The sequence below is a fragment of the Scyliorhinus torazame genome, chromosome 3 (genome assembly GCF_047496885.1).
Source record: "Scyliorhinus torazame isolate Kashiwa2021f chromosome 3, sScyTor2.1, whole genome shotgun sequence".
Taxonomy (NCBI): domain Eukaryota; kingdom Metazoa; phylum Chordata; class Chondrichthyes; order Carcharhiniformes; family Scyliorhinidae; genus Scyliorhinus; species Scyliorhinus torazame.
This window is the reverse complement of record NC_092709.1, coordinates 227,446,560-227,466,778: the sequence shown is the minus strand read 5'-3', so window position 1 is coordinate 227,466,778 and position 20,219 is coordinate 227,446,560. Positions and strand designations below refer to the sequence as shown.

Genomic DNA, 20,219 nt, shown 5'->3' with positions numbered 1-20,219 from the left:
TGTGGCCAATCCACCTAACCTACACATCTTTGGGTTGTGGGGGTAAAACCCACGCAGACACGGGGAGAATGTGCAAACTCCACACGGACAGTGACCCAGGGCCGGGATTTGAACCCGGGTCCTCAGCGCCGTAGGCAGCAATGCTCCACTGTGCCACGTGCCGCCCCAAATCTACCCTATTATGACTCTGAATTCAAGACATTACAGATGCACCGTTTCAGTGTTAAATGACAGACCAATTTTCTCAACCTTTTTGGAAACCTCTAATACATCCCTCTTCTGCATCCTGCTTAAACAATAACCTCTCACTCCTGGTCTCATTGCCTTGTCAGTTCTCTGTAACTTTTCCATGGCTTTGATGTTATTCCTAATATGGTTTGCGCAAGCCTATTGATGGCATCCATGGAGTGAGTGGTTGCGCACAGGGATGCTCCTGCTTCAAGGTATTGGTTTTAGACCTTTGTAACCGAGTTCTGGATAGTTTTAGCGGATAAATGGTGTGTAGCGCGTAGGGGGAGAGGTTCTCCCCTGAATGGGCACGTTTACGGGTTATCAAACTCGGCAGAAGATTGTGAAAGACCTGGCTAAATAGTTGGAGGAGACTCGTGGCTTTTCAATTATAAGAATGGCAGAAGAGAAGGGTCGTCATCGGTTGCTAAACTGCAAATGGAGAAGTTGACGAGTTTATCAAGGATGAATCTTGGCTGCAATGAATGAAAGTGCAGAACAGCTGGTCAAAAGTGATTGAGGGGGCAGTGGTATCTCTTTGCGCGACCCTGGAACAGGTGGAGAAGTGCCTCGAGATGCAAGGACGATGATCCAGGAGGTGGAGATGTTTTTTTTTCTTTATTCGTTCAAGGGATGTGGGCGTCACTGGCCACGCCAGCATTTGTGAACCATCCCTGAGGGCATTTAAGAGTCAACCACATTGATGTGGGTCTGGAGTCACATGTAGGCCTGATCAGGTAAGGATGGCAGATTTCCTTACCGAAAAAACATTAGTGAACCAGATGGGTTTTTACAACAATTGACAATGGTTTCATGGTTGTCATTAGACTTTTAATTTCAGATTTTTAAAAATTGAATTCAAATTCCACCATCTGCCCTGGTGGGATTTGAATCCAGCATTACCTTGGGTCTACTGGATTACTAGTCCAGCGACAATACCACTATGCCACTGCCTCCCTGTCTGACCAGAGTGACCTATTGTTCCATTGGAGGCAGAGATTAAAAAAAAAAAAAATTTAGAGTACCCAATTCATTTTTTCCAATTTAGGGGCAATTTAGCGTGGTCAATCCACCTAGCCTGCACATCTTTTGGTTGTGGGGGTGAAACCCCATGCAAACACGGGGAGAATGTGCAAACTCCACACGGACAGTGACCCAAAGCCAGGATCGAAACTGGGACCTTGGTGCCGTGACGCAGCAGAGCTAACCCACTGTGCTGCCCATCATTGGAGGCAGAGATGGCGATTCTGGGACATATGTGTGAGTCACTGCAGGCGAAGGTGGAGGACCAGGAAAATAGGTCCAAGCAGAAAAATCTGCGGATTGTTGTCCTGCCGGAGGGAGTGGAGGGAACAAATGCAACCAGCTATGTCGCGGGGATGCTGGCCAGGTTGGTGGAGGAGAAGTTGTTGGACAAGGCCTTTTAGGTGAATCGGGCCCATGGGCCCCTGAGGCAGAAGCCGAGAGCGGGGGAGGCGCCACAGGCAGTGATTGTGCGGCTGCATAAGTTCCAGGACAAGGAATAGATCTTGAAGTGGACCAGGGCACGGTAGGATTGTGAATGGGAAGGAAAGCGAATTAGGATTTACCAGAAGAACATTGGAGCAGAGCCAAGGCAGCGTTGTATTGGCTCTTCTGCAGGGCATTGGCACTGACCACTGCTGCTGACCATGTTGGGTTTATCACTTTGCTGGCTGCTTTTCGTCTTGAGTGCGGATAGAGTACACTATGGCAGGGCAGCAACGTGGCACAGTCGTTAACACTGCTGCCTCACGGCTCCGGTGGGGGGTGGCGGCCTGGTTAGGGGATCTATACAACTTCCTCTGGTTGGAGAAAATTAATTTTGAACTGAGGGGTTCAGCGGAGGGCTTTGAGGCATGGTGTGGACTGTTCGTGGCCATGTCATGTTTGAGGAATTGTCGCCGGGGGGGGGGGGGGGGGGGGTGCACGGGGTGAAAAAGGGGAAACATTTGTACAGACTGTAAAACTGTGAGTTGGGGAGTGTGTTCCCCGGATTATTTATGTTTTGTAAGTTTTGAATACGTTTGGAATAAAATGCATTTAAAAAATATCATGGCAGGCCTTCAAAGCACAGAGCAGTCCCTCCAGGGAGTCATCTGAAAACTTGGGGCACATCTCCAGGCATCCATTATTGCGTCCTGCGAAGTGTGGCTGCTGTGCGCTGGGGTGGCCTTCAAATGTGGCACCCCAATGATTGCAGCGAGAAATCAGAGGCTACCCCACCAACGATACGACGTGAACCCCGTACATGAAAACATTTGACACTAAATGCTGCACTATATGGCGTGAAACGCTATCATTGCCGTCGGCGGGCTTAATGCCGCTTTTCCCGCTCAACTTCAGCCTGTGGCGATATTTGAGAAAATCCAGGCCATTGTATGTGTAGAAAAGCTAGAATTATACTGTAATCAATGCCTAGGAGCTTTTTTGCTGTAGAAATTAATGGCATGTAGGATTTGTGAAAATGATATGCATAAACAATACATCGTGTTCTGCTTTGATGAGAAGACTTTCAGCTGCTGTTTGATATATATGTAATTGGTTAGATGAAGTAATTGAAACAATTAGCTAGGGCCATTTGCCCGACATTTCTTCTGTTCTTATGCACTTGAAATATTCATGTTTCTATTTTCACAATCAAAACTGGCCGACCTTTTCCAATATTATCTATTGTTATTTCAGATTTCCAGAAGCTGCAGTATTTTGCTTTTTATTAATCTTATAACCTGCTTGTTTGCACTGTTATTTCTTCATTGACAGTATCACACAGAAATTACAACACAGAAACAGCCCATTTGAGGAGACATGCTGCTCCTGCAAGGAACAATTGAAAATTATTTCAGCCAGAGACCATGAAAAGACACGCACTGTATACTTTAAAAAATATATAATTTTGCAATAAGATGTGGAAGCATCAGAAATCATGTGACACATCTGGAGGCTGTTTGTCTATCGAGATCTGCAATGTAGTGGGAATATCACAACTGTGGCTTTCCATCTCAATTCATTATGCTGTCTCTCTCCTGAATTCAATGTTCTTCTTTCCTGTCAAGTAAACCCCCCTACCCATATACATGGTCACTCACTTGTTCTTACTGTGCTATGCGGCCTTACTGCTTCCAGGTGTCAATCACAAATAAGGCCATGCCCAACCATTCGTTTCTATCCCTCTTCTTCCGCTTCTTCCTTACCTCTCCCAACCCTACTTGGTTCTGTGTACACCTCTGGAAAGAAACAAATTCACTTACAATTGCAACTGCCTACTTTTTGACTCTTCATTCATCACAATATTTCAGCCACTACTGATATACTCAACTGCACGCTCATCTCGATTTCTGGGTGACATCATGTAAAGATGGGATGCACCGAAAGTAGCTCCTGGCAAGATCATGCAATTGGTCCCTTTTCTCTGTTTTTTTCTGGTGAGGGTAGTAAGGAAACACTTACTGACAGGAACATGAAGCCAGCAGTTTAAAAGCCTAACACAAAAAAGACTCAGGAGGAAAGCCCTTTGAAGCAACGTGAAGGAGGGAAATGGCTGCCACTTGCCCATTACACTAGACACTTTGGCCGCTATAATGGCTCAAGAATTTGAAATGTTCGGCAAGCAGGAAGATAGGCAGTTCAAATGGCAGGGCTAGGAAATAAAGCAATCTTTCAAAGCCACTATTGAAGAGGCTTTGGCCTCGATCCATGAAAAATTGGTGCGAACGCCGAACGCGGTGAAGGCACAGGTGAGATGCTAAAAGGGGTAGAGGAGGCCTTGTTGTGACATGAGGATCGGTTTGCCTTGATGTACGCAGAGCTGTTGATGGATGCTGCATTCAGGGGATGGAAAGATAAAAGGGCTAGAGAGGGTGAGGGATTTATTTGTGGAGGGCGGTTTGCGAATTGTGAGAACTTGAAGGAGAAAACAGAGCTTGGGAGATCGGATAGGTTCAAATATTTTCAGGTGCGGGACTTCATTAGGCGAACATTTTCGACTTTCCCGGAGGCACTGCCGTCCACCTTGCTGGAAAGGATTCTCTCATGTGCAGAGTTGGAGGAGGGCAGAATGTCACGGATTTATAGGCGGATTATGGGAGAAGAGCAGGTTTGGGTGGATGTGGTGATGGCCAGGTGGGTGGTAGGGCCCATTTTAGAGGAGGAGGTGTGGAGTGAGTCCCTTCGTACTGTAATTGAAAATATGGAAAGATGTGTCATTTGAAACATGGAAGTCTGGCAATATCTGGTCTGAGAGAAACATGAGAGGATACAGGGAACGATCCCACAAAGGGTTAACAGCAGCTGCAAAGAGCAGGGTTGTAAAATGCAGATATCCTTGGTCAAGAAGGCTTAGCAAACACACAGGATTTTGAATGAAGCCAAAAACAATGGCTCACACCTTCGTTGAAATTAACTATCTTAGTATGCAGCGGGAAAGGAAAGGATGAGGTTCAGTTGAATTTGGTGACAATTCTAGGTGTGAAATGTTGCCAATACCAGGTAAATTAAAGAAAACTGGAGACTATCAGTCTACGAGAAAGCCAAAATCAAAGTCAAAATTATGAGCTGAGGACACAATTGGAAAATAAAACTAAAGAAATTACAGGAATTAAAAGTAACACCTCTTGAAACCAAAGCATTTTTGAACATCACAAAGGAAACAATGTAATCAGAGACCTGAGAGGCTGAGGTCATGTCAAAATGAGTACTTAGTTGGATTAGAATGTTTAGATCAAAGATACTTTTTACAATCAAAGTGAAATAAGAATTACTTTACAATAAAGTCATAAAAACTTAATAACTGTTGGAAAGAGAATATAAACCGAGAGACCAGAGCAGGAACTACACAAAACCAGAACTCAGAGGGAGAGAGGGGAAAAGCAGAGAAGGAACAAGCAGCTCAGAGTCAGATTACAGTCAGCTCGGCCATGGGAAAGATAACACAAAGCAGCCGAGCTAAGACAGCTAAAACATCCAAGGAAGACTAGAATTTAAAGAGTAGGCAGAGTCAGCTCAGAGACAACCAGCAGAGCCAGCTCTCACAGCTCAGTACATGGGAAAGATAGGACACAGAAACCGACCTCACCAGCGAATACATGTAAAGAAGACCAGATTTTAAAAAGAAGATTGATTGTCAAGTTGGGCCTGAAGGTCCCTTCAACCAACCAGAAGGATCCAGAAGCAAGATCTTTTTACTTTTCTGTAAAGACAGTGGTTGCATCTTTTAAAAAGAAAAAAATATATATAATAAAATAACTTAAAAGTTTTAACCTAAAATAGTGGTTATTCCAAAGTACTCTTTACTTACTTAGTAATGCGGGACCCAGGATCGATGCTACTAAGTGGTAGGCAGATGAAATCTTCGGCGAAGGTATGGGTTATACCGGGGGATAACTTGAAAACATAGTTTGACCTGAATAGCACCCACTGAAGCCTGCATCGGAGTCAGGGAGTGAGAATCCCTGTTCACCATTTAGAATGTCGGCCCTTTTTGGTATAGGGGGACTTCTAAGAATAGTGGTGAGTTTTCAACAACAGTACGGTAAATGCTATATCATCTTGCACGAGGCTGAGCTTGATACAACTAAAGATTGTGTTTAGGATGCACCTCACCAGGGCCAAGATGGGTTTATTTTTTTGAGGGAATTGAGGATAAGTGTGAGCGGTGCTCGAGAGGGCCTGCTCACCATAAGCACATATTCTGGTCCTGTCCCAAATTGGTGGGCTATTTGAGATCCTTTTTCCGCACCGTATCGGCAATTCTGAATCTTGACTTAGAGCCCTGCCCGTTAGTTACTATATTTGGAGTGTTGGACCAACCAGAGCTGAGGATGGGGACGGGCCAGATACTCTGGCATTTGCACCGCTGTTGGCACGGTGACGGATACTGCTAAGCTGGAGGCAGGCGATGCTACTCAGTGCCGAAGCATGGCTGGATAATTTAATGGAATTCTTGTACCTTGAGAAGGTCAAGTTCACGATAAGAGGGTCACGATAAGTTGGGTTCCAACATAGATGGCGGCCATTCATTTTGCACTTGGTCACTGTTAGCTTTTAGTGTGGGGCAGGGGTAGGTATGGGAGGGGTGAGGTTAGTGAGGGAGGTGATTATTCTGGGCAGCATTATGGTTATTGGGGTTCATGTTACTGTTGTTGCTTATCTTTTTCCTGATATATATTTTGCTATTGTACTGTGTAATTGTTTCTCCTTTGATATATGTTAAAAGTTCAATAAAAATGTTGTTAAAAAATTTACACTTTCTCACCCGAACTATTTCCCCAGATAAGGCCCTCAACTCCACTCCTTTGAGTCCAAGTGCTTGAAAGTATATGGCAGACACCCAGTTTCACCATTCACTGAAAGATCTGGCTGGAACACACAAAGATCTATAGTGCTGCTGTAATAGAATAGGAGAATAGTTGCAGCACAGAAGGAGTTATCTGGCCTGTCTTGTCCAGACCGGCTGTCTGCAAGAGCAATTCTGCTAGTCCCCTTTCCCTCCCCTTGCCCTTAGCCTGGCAAAATTTATATTTTACAAGAATGTTATTGAATAGTCACCTCAGATTTAATCCCTCTGATGTAAAATATCAAGAATTGTAGTGTATATGTATAAATATGCTTTGTGCAAATTTACTCGAACTTGCCATTTCGGTATTTTAAATTTGTTTTCATGCTACACCTATGACCACTGTCGTGGAACCAATAAAGACAAATTCTTCGTGGTTCGATTAAGGAAATTTATTTGACACAAATATTTGCGGAGAGGACCGTGGTCTAGCTGCATTGCCATTCCACAGTACTCTGAGTTATACAGTTGAAAACCATTATATTTATAGTGTGAAATAAACAATTTTGAAGAGATAAACCTTGGGAACATATGCAAGAGGAAATATGAATGTTTTGCCCTTGGTTTAAAAGCAACTCGAGTACGCATTTTGTAGTCCTTCAGAAGAACAACTTGTTATCATAATAAGGCTGAGTCCAAAATACTAAGCAGCATTTTGTTTAAGTTACCTGACCTACTTATTTTCGTTCAAAAGCAGTGCTAAAATATTGTCAAAAATTCCCAGCATGCTTCTAAGTGGGCAACTCATTAATTTCCCTTCCACAACCACTTGGTTGCTTGTCTCTGTTCTAAGTGATGCATTTTTATGGGAGCAATAAGGAAGCCTTGGAAATTGTAAAACAAAAAATTCTCAATATTTTATAACAGAGGAACAGTATCTGAGGTGGTTATTCAATTCAGTTTTGAAAGCTATGATTATATCTGTCTCCACTTGCATCTGGAAAAACTGTTGACTTTTCCGGGATAATTCTGGAATGCAAAGCTAGCTCCCAGCTTCTTTTATCCACTTTAAACAATCCACTTAAACCCCTGGAAAGGAATTCCAGATTTTTGATCTAGCGACAGGGAAGAAATTGTGATATATTTCCAATCAAGGTGATATGGGGCTTGGAGGGGAACATTAAAGGTGATGATGTTCCCATGTGTGTTGTGTATTTGAAAGGTGTATTGAAAGAACTTTGGTGAGCTGTTGCAGTGCATTTTGTTGAGAATACACTGTTGCTACAGTGGTGGAGGGAATGAATGTTTAAGGTGGTGGATGGGGTGTTAATCAAGCAGGCTGCGATGTCCTGGATTGTGTGAGCTGCTTGAGAGCTGTCGGCAGTGCACCCATCCAGGTAATTGAATCAGACTCCTCACCTATACCTTGTAAATGGGGGAAATGCGTTGGGAAGTCGGGAGCTGAGTTCTCACTGCAGAAATCTCAGCCTTTACCTGTTATTCTAGCTACAGTACTTATATGGCTGGTCTAGTTCAGTTTCTGGTCAATGGTACCTCCTTGATGTTGATAATGGGAATTTAGTGATGGTAAAGAATATCATGGGGCGATAGTTGAATTCTCTCGTTAGAAACAGGAACAACTCAGTAGGAATAATTCGCTGGGCGGCACGGTAGCATAGTGGTTAGCACTGTTGCTTCACAGCACCAGGGTCCCAGGTTCAATTCCCGGCTTGCGTCACTGTCTGTGCGGAGTCTGCACCTTCTCCCTGTGTCCACGTGGGTTTCTTCCGCGTGCTCCAGTTTCCTCCCACAAGTCTCAAAAGACGTGCTGTTAGGTGAATTGGACATTCTGAATTCTCCCTCTGTGTACCCAAATGTGGCGACTAGGGGATTTTCACAGTAACTTCATTGCAGTGTGATAGACATCAATTCAGACGAGACGCTGAGAAGCAGTGAACCGATGCTTTAATAAACTAAATACGTGCCGACCTGTAGCTCCTGGGTTTCCTGACACAGTTTGTTGACAGGCCAACAAGAGGCGAGGCCACGTTGGATTTGGTTTTGGGTAATGAACCAGGCCAGGTGTTGGATTTGGAGGTAGGAGAGCACTTTGGGGACAGTGACCACAATTCGGTGACGTTTACGTTAATGATGGAAAGGGATAAGTATACACCGCAGGGCAAGAGTTATAGCTGGGGGAAGGGCAACTATGATGCCATTAGACGTGACTTGGGGGGATAAAGTGGAGAAGTATGCTGCAAGTGTTGGGCACACTGGATAAGTGGAGCTTGTTCAAGGATCAGCTACTGCATGTTCTTGATAAGTATGTACCGGTCAGGCAGGGAGGAAGGCGCCGAGCGAGGGAACCGTGGTTTACCAAAGAAGTGGAATCTCTTGTTAAGAGGAAGAAGGAGGCCTATATGAAGATGAGGTGTGAAGTTTCAGTTGGGGCGATGGATAGTTACAAGGTAGCGAGGAAGGATCTAAAGAGAGAGCTAAGACGAGCAAGGAGGGGACATGAGAAGTATTTGGCAGGAAGGATCAAGGAAAACCCAAAAGCTTTCTATAGGTATGTCAGGAATAAGCGAATGACTAGGGAAAGAGTAGGACCAGTCAAGGACAGGGATGGGAAGTTGTGTGTGGAGTCTGAAGAGATAGGCGAGATACTAAATGAATATGTTTTGTCAGTATTCACTCAGGAAAAAGATAATGTTGTGGAGGAGAATGCTGAGCCCCAGGCTAATAGATTAGATGGCATTGAGGTACGTAGGGAAGAGGTGTTGGCAATTCTGGACAGGCTGAAAATAGATAAGTCCCCGGGACCTGATGGGATTTATCCTAGGATTCTCTGGGAGGCCAGGGAAGAGATTGCTGGACCTTTGGCTTTGATTTTTATGTCATCATTGGCTACAGGAATAGTGCCAGAGGACTGGAGGATAGCAAATGTGGTCCCTTTGTTCAAAAAGGGGAGCAGAGACAACCCCGGCAACTATAGACCGGTGAGCCTCAGGTCTGTAGTGGGTAAAGTCTTGGAGGGGATTATAAGAGACAAGATTTATAATCATCTAGATAGGAATAATATGATCAGGGATAGTCAGCATGGCTTTGTGAAGGGTAGGTCATGCCTCACAAACCTTATTGAGTTCTTTGAGAAGGTGACTGAACAGGTAGACGAGGGTAGAGCAGTTGATGTGGTGTATATGGATTTCAGCAAAGCGTTTGATAAGGTTCCCCATGGTAGGCTATTGCAGAAAATACGGAGGCTGGGGATTGAGGGTGATTTAGTGATGTGGATCAGAAATTGGCTAGCTGAAAGAAGACAGAGGGTGGTGGTTGATGGGAAATGTTCAGAATGGAGCTCAGTCACAAGTGGAGTACCACAAGGATCTATTCTGGGGCCGTTGCTGTTTGTCATTTTTATCAATGACCTAGAGGAAGGCGCAGAAGGGTGGGTGAGTAAATTTGCAGACGATACTAAAGTCGGTGGTGTTGTCGATAGTGTGGAAGGATGTAGCAGGTTACAGAGGGATATAGATAAGCTGCAGAGCCGGGCTGAGAGGTGGCAAATGGAGTTTAATGTAGAGAAGTGTGAGGTGATTCACTTTGGAAGGAATAACAGGAATGCGGAATATTTGGCTAATGGTAAAGTTCTTGAAAGTGTGGATGAGCAGCGGGATCTAGGTATCCATGTACATAGATCCCTGAAAGTTGCCACCCAGGTTGATAGGGTTGTGAAGAAGGCCAATGGAGTGTTGGCCTTTATTGGTAGAGGGATTGAGTTCCGGAGTCAGGAGGTCATGTTGCAGCTGTACAGAACTCTGGTACGGCCGCATTTGGAGTATTGCGTACAGTTCTGGTCACCGCATTATAGGAAGGACGTGGAGGCTTTGGAGCGGGTGCAGAGGAGATTTACCAGGATGTTGCCTGGTATGGAGGGAAAATCTTATGAGGAAAGGCTGATGGACTTGAGGTTGTTTTCGTTGGAGAGAAGAAGGTTAAGAGGAGACTTAATAGAGGCATACAAAATGATCAGGGGGTTGGATAGGGTGGACAGTGAGAGCCTTCTCCCGCGGATGGAAATGACTGGCACGAGGGGACATAGCTTTAAACTGAGGGGTAATAGATATAGGACAGAGGTCAGAGGTAGGTTCTTTACGCAAAGAGTAGTGAGGCCGTGGAATGCCCTACCTGCTACAGTAGTGAACTCGCCAACATTGAGGGCATTTAAAAGTTTATTGGATAAACATATGGATGATAATGGCATAGTGTAGGTTAGATGGCTTTTGTTTCGGTGCAACATCGTGGGCCGAAGGGCCTGTACTGCGCTGTATTGTTCTATGTTCTATGTCCTCCTGCACTGCAAGATTGCCCCAGATCAACAGGCTTTATACCTCCACAGCTGGGCGGAGCCACATTCCAACAGTACAACAGCAACAACCAGTAACAGAACAGCAATAACAATAAGTATATACAACAGTGGAGATAACAATACTAATAGAACAGTAGAACAATAGTGAACATATATACAACAGCCTTATGCAGCCATACGTGGCTCACCACACAGTGTTAATATAAGCTACTTGTGACAATAAAGATTATTATTATAGGTCTGGCTGCATCTGTGAAGAAACAGCTAATGTTTTGAGTTCAACATGACTCTTTGCATCGGACTCGAAACGTTAGCTCTTTTCTCTCCCTACAGATACTGCCAGACCTGCTGAGATTTTCAGCATTTTCTCTTTCAGTTCAATATGACTCTTCTTTGGAAGAAGTATTTTAGATGGTTGTCCTGTGCGCAGATTGTATGTTGGGATGGACTTTCTCCCATTTTCTTGATTTTTCATATTAACGCATTCACAATATGTACATCCTCACGGCAATATCCGACACTCAGAGAAGACTTCTCACTCCGGTCTTGGCAGTCCCCACCCACATTTTGCCACGTATATGAATCCCACACCATAGTGTTCCTTATTTTTCCCTGGGAGTTGGTCACCCTACCCTAGCTATTTATTTAATCTCCTTAGCAACTAACTGTCTGAACCAGTTCCTGATATTACACCATATTTGACCCTGAGATGAAAATACATCAATTATTTTTTGTGACTCGCCAAGCTCAATTGACTGGTTCAATTTCCAAAGCTTCCTTATTGCTCCTCTAAAAATGCACCAAATAGAACACAGACAAGGAACTAACTGTCGTCGGAGGTGTACCGTGAGTGCAAATTAAACATACTGAAATGTCAAGTCTGAGTAAATTTACGGAATATCTTCCACAGTTCTCGAGGGACAAACTCTGAACTCGCCGCAAGTGTTGCTGCAGATGTATTTATCTGACGCATGGTGGCGGTGCTCTGGGAGTCCGACATTCAGCAACCTCTGCCGTGACGCAATTGAGCGCGCCAGTGCAGCGCTGTGCGCATGTGCAGTGTTGCTTGATGGCGCGGTCCTGGTTGAGGCGTGGAGACGTTAAGGCTGAATTGGAGTGAGGAGCACTGGAGAGCAGGTAGAGTTCTGTATGGCCGGGCCGGCCTCCCGTCCCAATGGCAGAGTGCATGCACTGTCCTGGGCGCTGCATTTTCAGCTTCCGACACTTGCTGCAGATTTTAGTCCAAACGATTTATAAAGCAGAGCACGAGAAGCTACGGCAGGGGGGGCTAGTGGGCGTCAGGAGCATTGGGATGACTGAAATCCAATAACTCACTCACCCAAGTCTTGTTTCTCAATAAATGTAGACTTCTCTTCAAACCACTAGGAAAATAAATAGTCTGGCATTACTTGAATCGGGAAGTTAAGTCCACAGTTGGTCAAATCTAACGCATTGTGGAATTTACTGGAAGATATGCTTGTTTGCAATGACAAACGTAATCAGGGCAAAAGCGTGAAATGTCAAGGAAACATAGGCGCATAATTACAACACGCCCGAATTTCTCACTCCTTTATGCCCGTCTATCAATTTCTCCACTTGAACGAATTTTGGCTCATAAACAATGGTAGCTTACATAGCCTTGAATATATTTTTAAGGCATTCGTATCAATCCTATTCCTTGAAAACCTTTTACGATTGGATTGGATTGGATTTGTTTATTGTCACGTGTACTGACTTACAGTGAAAAGTATTTTTCTGCGAGCAGCTCAACAGACCATTAAGTACATGAAATGAAAAGGAAATAAAAGAAAATACATAATAGGGCAACAGAAGGTACACAATGTAACTACATATGCATTGGATGAAGCATACATGGGTGTGGTGTTAATGAGGTAAGTCCATAAGAGGGTCGTTTAGGAGTTTGGTAACAGCAGGGAAGAAGCTGTTTTTGAGTCTGTTTGTGCGTGTTCTCAGACTTCTGTGTCTCCTGCCCGATGGAAGAAGTTGGAAGAGTGAGTAAGCAGTGTGGGTGGGGTCTTTGATTATGCTGCCCCCTTTCCCCAGGTAGTGGGAGGTGTAGATGGAGTCAATGGATGGCAAGCAGTTCTGTGTGATGGACTGGGTTGTGTTCACGACTCTCTGAAGTTTCTTGCGGTCCTGGGCCGAGCAGTTGCCATACCAGGCTGTGATGCAGCTAGATAAAATGCTTTCTATGGTGTATCTGTAAAAGTTGGTAAGAGTTGATGTGGACATGCCGAATTTCCTTAGTTTCCTGAGGAACTATAAGTACTGTTGTGCTTTCTTGGTGGTAGCGACGACATGGGTGGACCAGGACAGATTTTTGGAGATGTGCACCCCTAAGAATTTGAAACTGCTAACCATCTCCACCTCGGCCCTGTTGATGCTGACAGGGGTGTGTACAGCACTTTGCTTCCTGAAGTCAATGACCAGCTCTTTAGTTTTGCTGGATTGAGGGAGAGATTGTTGTCGCTGCACCACTCCACTAGATTCTCTATCTCCCTCCTGTATTCTGACTCGTCGTTATTCGAGATCCGGCCCACTATGGTTGTATCGTCAGCAAACTTGTAGATGGAGTTGGAACCAAATTTTGCCACGCAATCGTGTGTGTATAGGAAGTAGAGCATGGGGCTAAGTATGCAGCCTTGCGGGGCCCCGATATTGAGGACTATTGTGGAGGAGGTGTTATTTATTCTTACTGATTGTGGTCTGTGGGTCAGAAAGTTGAGGATCCAGTTGCAGAGTGAGGAGCCATGTCCGAGGTTTTGGAGCTTTGATATGAGCTTGGCTGGGATTATGGTATTGAAGGCGGAGCTGTAGTCAATAAATAGGAGTCTGATGTAGGAGTCCTTGTTGTCGAGATGCCCTAGGGCTGAGTGTAGGGCCAGTTAAATGGTGTCTGCTGTGGACCGGTTGCGGTGGTACGCGAATTGCAGTGGATCAAGGCGTTCTGGGAGTATGGAGGTGATGCGCTTCATGACCAACCTCTCGAAGCACTTCATTACGACTGAAGTCAGGGCCACCGGACGGTAGTCATTGAGGCACATTGCCGTATACAATGCCTGATGACTTAACTTAACTTTTAAACTTTTTGACGCCTTTGTTGTTTACACTGATTATCTACTTGTTTATGCCCAATTAATACTCAACGATAGACTGAAAAAGCTGGAACCTATTATTAACAAAGTCATAACACTTCACGAGGATGGGCATAGTTTGATTAGAACAAGTGAACATGCTTTTACTTACAAATTTATTAGTTTTCTTGAAAGAATATTTTGTATTGGGTTTTTTATACATGGAATCTTTATAAATGTACACATGGAGAAACCAAAAAGTGATAACAAAAACACTACATAACTAAAAAAAACCAAGGGGTGGGCAAATAAAAACTGGGGAAGTGTACACACATAGAAGCAATGAAGAGACAATTGAATTATACATGTCACTGGGGGAGGGGGGCTTTCTCCCACCTTTCTCTCCCTTTTCTGTTTTAAAAAAAAAAAAGAAAATACATCCAGAACAAGCAAAACAAAACTGGGTAGGTGGGGTGCCTGGGCGGCGCCCCTAATGTCACTTCTCCCGGTCGGTTTTCGCTGTTGTTGCGTGTTTGCTTCTGGCTCGGCCGTCTGTCATTCCTTCCTCCTGTACTTTCTTACTCTCTGTTGCCCTGCTGTGGTCGTTGTCCTTTCCCATGCTCTCCTTCCAGTTTGTGTTCCCTCCCCTCTGGCTCCCCCCCTATTATTCTTTGCCCCTTGTACTTTATTCTTCCCTGGCCCCCCCTCCTCTCTCCCCCCCCTCCCCTCCTTCCCCTCCTTCCCCCCCCTCCCCTCCTACCCCCCCTCCCCTCCTTTCCCCCCCTCCCCTCCTTTCCCCCCCTCCCCTCCTTTCCCCCCCTCCCCTCCTTCCCCCCCCCCTCCCCTCCTTTCCCCCCCCCCTCCCCTCCTTCCCCCCCCCCCTCCCCTCCTTCCCCCCCCCCCCTCCCCTCCTTCCCCCCCCCCTCCCCTCCTTCCCCCCCCCCTCCCCTCCTTCCCCCCCCCCTCCCCTCCTTCCCCCCCCCCTCCCCTCCTTCCCCCCCTCCCCTCCTTCCCCCCCCCCTCCCCTCCTTCCCCCCCCTCCCCTCCTTCCCCCCCCTCCCCTCCTTCCCCCCCCGCCCCTCCTTCCCCCCCCTCCCCTCCTTCCCCCCCCCTCCCCTCCTCCCCCCCCCCTCCCCTCCTCCCCCCCCCCTCCCCTCCTCCCCCCCCCCTCCCCTCCTTCCCCCCCCCCTCCCCTCCTTCCCCCCCCTCCCCTCCTTCCCCCCCCTCCCCTCCTTCCCCCCCCCTCCCCTCCTTCCCCCCCCCTCCCCTCCTTCCCCCCCCCCCTCCCCTCCTTCCCCCCCCCCTCCCCTCCTTCCCCCCCCCTCTCCTCCTTCTCTGCAGCTCCCCTTTCTTCAGCTGTGTTTGGCTACCCACTCTTGCACTGTTCTCTCTCTCTCTCTCTCCAAGGGTCCACTACCCCCATCTGTTCCATAAACTGACTGAGTTCCTTCGCCATGTTTGAGGTCTCCCGGTTTTGGGGTTTGATCTGTCAGTCAATGGGTCCTGTACACAGTTGAAGCCCCCCCCCCGGCACGCTCAGCCGGTGTGACGCTAATGCGGGGATTTCTGCCATGGTCTTTTTAATGAATTTTGTGTCGTCCCAGTTGGGAGCGTACCAGTTAACAAGTACCACCGGTGCCCCATCTAGGGCCCTGCTGATCATGACGTTTCTCTCCTCTCTCCCCCTCTCCCCCCTCCCCTCTCCCCCCCTCTCCCCCCTCCCCTCTCCCCCCCTCTCTCCCCCCCCCCCCCCCCCCCCCCCCCCCCCCGGGATCCGTAACTGTCTTCGTCACCTTAAACAACGTCCTCTTGTTGATCAGTATTGCCACACCCCGGCCCTCGTCCCGTAACAGGAATGGTAGGTCTGTCCCACTCAGCCCTTCCTTACCCGCAGTTGGTCCTGTTCTCTCAGGTGTGTCTCTTCGAGGAAGACTATGTTGGCTTTCGTGTTTCTTAGGTGGGTGAAGACTGGATCTTTTCATTGGGCCATTGAGTCCCCTGACGTTGCAGGTGACTATCCTGGTGACGGTTTTTTGTCCCCCGCTCCTGCGGGATTTACCATATTTACCTGGTGGATGCGTCACTGCACTCTGGGGTTTCACTTTGTTTGGGGGCTGTCCAAGATGGCTGCTGTCACTGCTCTCCCCATGTGGTCGAGTCCCTGCGCTCCGGGGTTTCCCTTTGTCCAGGGGGCACCCAACATGGCCGCCAACAGTGCGTCCGCCATGTGGATCTGCCCCGGGAGTTACTGTCTCGTTTCTCCCTCGCCCACTCTCTGTAGTTCTTTCCCCATCTTCGGGTACACTGAGGAAGAATTCACAATGTCCAATTCACCACCCTATAACATTGGTGTTTTTATCCAATACCTGTATATTAGTTTAGAGATTTGATTTATTTGAGAATGGTAGAATTTAACTCACCCAAATGAAACAATTTGTCCTTTTTACCTATGCTGGCTATTTGAAGATTTAATTCAAAACATCTTTCCACACTTCCAACTTGCTGAAGATGCAATTGTTTTCCCCTCAATTACATCCTGAGCAAAGATTCTGTTTAACAAATCTTGCACTGAGCACTTATTGAACCACTCTCCTCACTTGCTTTGAAAGAAAGATCTGCATTTATTCAGCGCCATTCATGATGACAGAATATCCCAAAGCACTTTGCAATCAGTGTATCACTTTTGAAGTGTAAGCATTGTTAGGAAAATGAGGCAGCCAATTTGCACACGGCAAGTTGTCATGTTACAGGAGTGATAACCAACCAGATAACCTTTGTTCGCCGAGGGTTAAATATTGTCCAAGACAGGGTTTTTCAAAATGTGGGTTGCAACCCGCAGGTGCATCGCGGACAGATGTCAAGAGGGCCATGGAGCGATCGTCACGGCGTTTGCACAGTTGGCCTGATCGCGGGAGAAGCGCCCAATCACCAATACCGCCATATTTATTGATAATGTTGGCCGCTGCTGCCTTTTAAATAAGCAGCAAATGAGGCTGTGTACAGTCTTCCGGCCAGAAGTGGCAGCAGTGAACCGGTCACGTGCCCTGCACGCACATTTGATGTCAAACGCCCTGCATGTATGAGCTTTTGGAGCTTCTTCCATTTATAGCTGCTGGCAAGCAATACATGAGGACCGTGAAGATGAATTGTTTTCTTACAAGTAAGGGACCTCTAGAGGCACAAATAAGCAGTGGTTCTGCTGCTGGTATGCTTTCTTGAACTGCAGCTGTACCAGGGTCAATGACCTGGTTTGACTGTAATGCTGAAGTGAGGCATCGGTTGGGCCATGAGGTTACAAATTGTGGGTGAATACAATTCTGCTGCTGCTGATGGTCCACAGCGCTTCCAGTTTTGAGCTGTGAGATCGGAATCTATCCCATTTAGCACAGTGGTAGTCCCACAGGATGGAGTGTGTCTTCAATGTGAGTAATTCTGCAGTTTCCTACTAATTCTGCTGTTTCCTACTAATTCTGCAGGAGCTGGTTTAGCACCGGGCTAAAGAGCTGGCTTTTAAAGCAGACCAAGGCAGGCCAGCAGCACGGTTCAATTCCCGTACCAGCCTCCTCGAACAGGTGCCGGAATGTGGCAACTAGGGGCTTTTCACAGTAACTTCATTTGAAGCCTACTTGTGACATTAAGTGAATTTCATTCATTTCATTTCATTTATTTTCACGGACAGATGCATCTGTTGCAGGTGGTTTGGTGAGGGCAAGGTCAAGTAGGTTTTTTTCCTCTTGGTTCACCTTGTGCCAAAGGCCCAGTTCTGGCAGATATGTCCTTCAGGACTTGGTCAGTAATGATGCTACTGGGCCACGCTTGTTGATGGATAAAGAAGAAATTACAATTGTGCCCATGCTACCTCTGCTGCTTCCAATTGTTGTGGATGTGTATTGATTTATCTAAAATATTTCCTTCTGTTGTACCTTTAAAACCTCTGAGACGTTCAACCAGTTTACTTACTCAAAAGTTTTACCGAGGTGAGCTTATTTGCGAGATGATAAAGGACAAAACAGGTTCACAGTTGAACACAATTTTATTCACAATTCTATTACTCAAGAAAATATGACTCAGACTCACAGCTGAGCTTTGGGTTTTACCCACACTTAGTAAAGGAAGCTGGCAGGCTACGATCACTCGATGTGGATGCCTTCTCTGGGTTCGAAACCCAGGGTCCTTCTTGCGATGGTTGTGCCTGGGCAACTCCCAGGTTATCGCTGAAGATATGTTCAATGTTCCTTTCTTTATACTGGGAAGCTAGGATTAAGTCATATGTATACGTCCACCAACGGCCATTGTCCTAGCCAGACCCTAACTTTAAAAAAAAACAAACTTTTTATTCTCCATTTTCACATTTTCCTTCAAAATTTACACCCCACCCACAAACAGTAAATGGTAACAAATACAAAATCAATCCTCTTAACAATAACAACGATCCCATCCTCCCACCACCCCAAACAATGGCCCACCTGTCAACATATGCATCCAATAAAACAAACCCTCCCACGATGGAAACAAAAAACAAAGGAGAAAAAGAAAAAGGAGTCCGAGACGACCCATGGTTACCATTAACCTATAGAGTCCACTCCTCCCCCTCCCCCCACCACTCAATGCCATCCAACCTCTGAAAGAGTACCATACATGATACCCAAGACTTGTAAACACCCCCGCCCCTCTCCAACTCCTCCTGTCCACTGCCTCTTGTAAAACTCCTCCCCCCAACCTCGGTTCCTTCCCCCCAACTTTCCACCCCGGCTAGACCCCTCGGACCCTGTTCTGCCAGGCTCCGATGGCCGCAGCCCCTCCCCCCACCTCCCATTCACTGGCCGGCTTAATCCGGCCAGTGTGGAGGCCCCCGCCCAGGTCCCTTTCCCCCTTGCCCGGCCCTAGGAAAGCCCAGAAATCCCCTTTTAGCACACAAACCCCGCATATCCACCTACACCCCAAAGAGCCCTCATTTCGAGTGAAAGTCCCATCACTTCCCTTGTCCAAATATATACAACATTGGCTCCTTTAGTCTCTACACCCGCGCGCAGTGATACAAAAAAGAAGAAAATACAGTCATGAGGTTGCTTCGGCACATGGCCATTTCTTAATTTCTCAGTTCTGCCACAGTCCTTCTGCCTTTGCAAACTCCTCTGCTGCTTCCGCCGTTCCAAAATAAAAGTCCTTGAGCTTGTAAGTCACCCTCAGCTTTGCTGGATATACAATGCCGCACTGCACCTTGCTAATGTACAGTGCCCTCTTCACCCGGTTGAAGGCAGCCCGCCTCCTCGCCAGCTCCACCGTAAAGTCCTGGTATACACATATACCAGCTCCAGCCCACTGCACTACCCGCTTCTGCTTGGCCCAGCAAAGGACCTTCTCCTTCACACTGTACCTACGGAAGCACAGAGTCACTACCCTTGGTGGCTCACTCGCCTTTGGTACAGGCCTCCACGGCCGATGAGCCAGATCCAGTTCATATCGGGAGGGATCCTCCCCCTCCCCCAATAGTTTCGCCAGCATCGCGGCAAAATACTCAGTCGGCCTCGGTCCTTCAACTCCTTCGTGCAGCCCCACAGTCCTCAAATTCTGTCGCTTGGATCTGTTTTCCAGGTCTTCCATTTGTCCTCGCAGACCCTTGTTAATGTCCACCACCTTCCGCATCTCCTTCCCCATCGAGGTAAGTTGATCACCGTGCTGCAATAACGTCTCCTCCACTTCCTTCAGCGCCTCCTCTTGCTCCCGCACCTCCGCCACTGCGCTCGCCACCGCCGTCACCTGGGAAATCGCCTCCTCCACCAGCACACTCCAAACCTCCCTCATCACCTTCCTCATTGTTTCTATGTATTTTGTAAACTGCCTTTCGAATTCCGCAGCCATCACCTTAGTTATTTCTTCAGCTGTAAGCAATGCGGCCTCCCCTGGTGCTCCAGCCTCCATTTTCCTTGGTAACCCCACGGTGACCTTTCCACTCTCTGACGGACCTCCAGCTGTTTTTTTTACGGCCTTTTTTTTGCTCACCCTCGACATTTTCCTTTACTGTGCCTTCACTGTGCCTCCTCCCTGCTTTTGCCGCCTCTGTGGACCCTGGGACCGGGCTTAAAGCCCCGAAAATGCCGTTCCCGAACGGGATCCCTCCATTGTGCGGCTGCCTCCTGCCCGCCGTCACCGGAAGTCCCAGCCAGACCCTAACTTTAATGGAAAGTCAGGATACGCCTGTTTATCGATGGTGGGTCAATCAAGACCCATTGTC

General features: G+C 46.9%; 1 protein-coding gene across 4 annotated transcripts in view; it reads left to right on the top strand.

The window, feature by feature from the left end:
* The first annotated feature begins 11,928 nt into the window (after positions 1-11,928).
* Positions 11,929-20,219, top strand: part of ipo11 (importin 11) — an 878,696-nt gene continuing 870,405 nt past the window's right edge. For all 4 annotated transcript variants that reach the window (XM_072496963.1, XM_072496961.1, XM_072496959.1 and 1 more), the window contains exon 1: positions 11,929-12,026. The gene's annotated coding sequence lies outside the window, so the exon portion shown is untranslated. The remainder of the gene's footprint in view (positions 12,027-20,219) is intronic.